Source organism: Arachis ipaensis, chromosome B10, assembly GCF_000816755.2.
Source record: "Arachis ipaensis cultivar K30076 chromosome B10, Araip1.1, whole genome shotgun sequence".
NCBI classification, from domain to species: domain Eukaryota; kingdom Viridiplantae; phylum Streptophyta; class Magnoliopsida; order Fabales; family Fabaceae; genus Arachis; species Arachis ipaensis.
Genome location: NC_029794.2, coordinates 130,524,375 through 130,526,688, shown reverse-complemented (window position 1 = coordinate 130,526,688; position 2,314 = coordinate 130,524,375).

The following is a 2,314-nucleotide window of genomic DNA, read 5'->3' as shown; positions in this document are numbered from 1 at the left end:
AACAAAAAAAATTTTTTAACTCCTGACAAATAATGTGATTTTAAGTTATATTAGAAATTAAATTTTTTTATATTTTACAAAAGAAAAAAATTTCTTTGATTCGCGTATATGAAAGATGTAGTAAGAACTTGGGTTTATTGACGAATAAAGAGTCAAGTGATGAATGACATAAGTTACAAAATTGAATTATTTGTACTCTGCAATTCATTTGTCTATCAAAAGTAGGATATATATATATATATATATAAACTGAGATTTATAAAAGTATGTTGATCCAAGGAATGCAAAAAGATTTAGGGAGGATATTGTAATTACATTCACATAAAAAAACACTTTAAATTTATGTATATGGAACATATAGATAAGAACAAGGGATTAAGCAATGAATGACATAAGCTATAAAGTTGGATTATCTGTACTCTGCAATTCATTTGTCTATCAAAGGCCGTGAAAGTGGGGTAATATATATATAATAAACTGTGATTTATGAAAGTATGTTGATCAAAGAAATGCGAAATATTTGGGGAGGATACTGCAACTGGATTCATATCCAACACCAAAAAATCTTTAAATTTATGTATATGAAACGTATAGATAAGAACTTGGACTTTTTAATGAATAAGGGACTAAGTAATGAATGTTAGATTATCTGTACTCTATAACTTATTTGTTGTCTATCAAAGGCGTAAAAACTCTCAGGTGATCACACTTTTGAATTATGAGAGTATGTTGATCGAAAAATGTGAAAGATTTGATGAGGATACCATGACTACATCCAACAAAAAAAACACTTTAGATTTATGTATATGGAACGTATAGACAAGAACTTGGATCTATTAGTGAATAAGAAGGTGGTGAGGATAGTGTGATTGGATTCACATCCAACTAAAAAAATACTTTTAGATTCGTGTATATAGAATGTACAGATAAGAACTTAGACCTATTGGTGAATAACGGGATGGTGAGATACTGTGACTGAATTCACATCCAACAAAAGAAAACACTTTTAAATTTATCTATATGGAACGTATGGATAAGAACTTGGACCTATTGATGAATAAGGGGGTAGTGAGTACTGTGACTGGATTCACATCCAATAAAAAAATACTTTAGATTCATGTATATGGAACGTATAGACAAGAACTTGGACCTATTAGTGAATAAGGGGGTAGTGAGGATAGTGTGACTGGATTCACATCCAACTAAAAAAACACTATAGATTCGTGTATATGGAATGTATAGATAAGAACTTGGACCTATTGATGAATAAGGGGGTAGTGAGATACTGTGACTGGATTCACATCCAATAAAAAAACACTTTAGATTCATGTATATGGAACGTATAGATAAGAATTTGGACCTACTAGTGAATAAGGGCGTGGTGAGGATAGTGTGACTGGATTCACATCCAACTAAAAAAATACTATAGATTCGTGTATATGGAATGTATAGATAAGAACTTGGACCTATTGATGAATAAAGGGATAGTGAGATACTCTGTGACTGGATTCACATCCAATAAAAAAACACTTTAGATTCATGTATATGGAACGTATAGATAAGAACTTGGACCTACTAGTGAATAAGGGCGTGGTGAGAATAATGTGACTGGATTCACATTCAACCAAAAAAATATTTTAGATTCGTGTATATAGAATGTATAGATAAGAACTTAGACCTATTAATAAATATGGGGATGCTGAGATATTAAGACTGGATTTACATCCAATTAAAAAAAACCACTTTAGATTCATGTATATGAAATATATAGACGAGAATTTAGACCTATTGATGAATAAGGAGTTAAACAATGAATGACATAAGTTGTAAAGTTAATTATCTGTACTCTGTAATTTATTTGTTTATTAAAAGCCTCTAAAAATTCTTAGTAAGATTAAAGTTTTAATATATATATAAATTGTGATTTATAAAAGCATGTTCTGAAAGGTTTAATAGAACATGATCTGATGTTAATCACCCTTAGGCTTAGTAAGGATTAGGATAGATACACTAGTTTGTTCTTAGATTAGATTTAAGTAATGGATCGAGGGTTTAAACAGCATAGCAAATTGTGAATAATTAAATTGTCAATGCAAAGAAATTGTAAGTTTGGGAATAAACTTGCATATGGTTGGTGCTTGCATTGGAAATACCATAACTATTTCAAGAAATTTGGAAACAAACAACTCAAGAAACAGAAAATTTTCTTTATAACTAAAACTTCTATCGAACCTGTTAAACCTGGCTCAATTTTACTACACATATATATTTATATACATTAATGTTTATTTTTTATTTTAGTAATTCTGTTTAA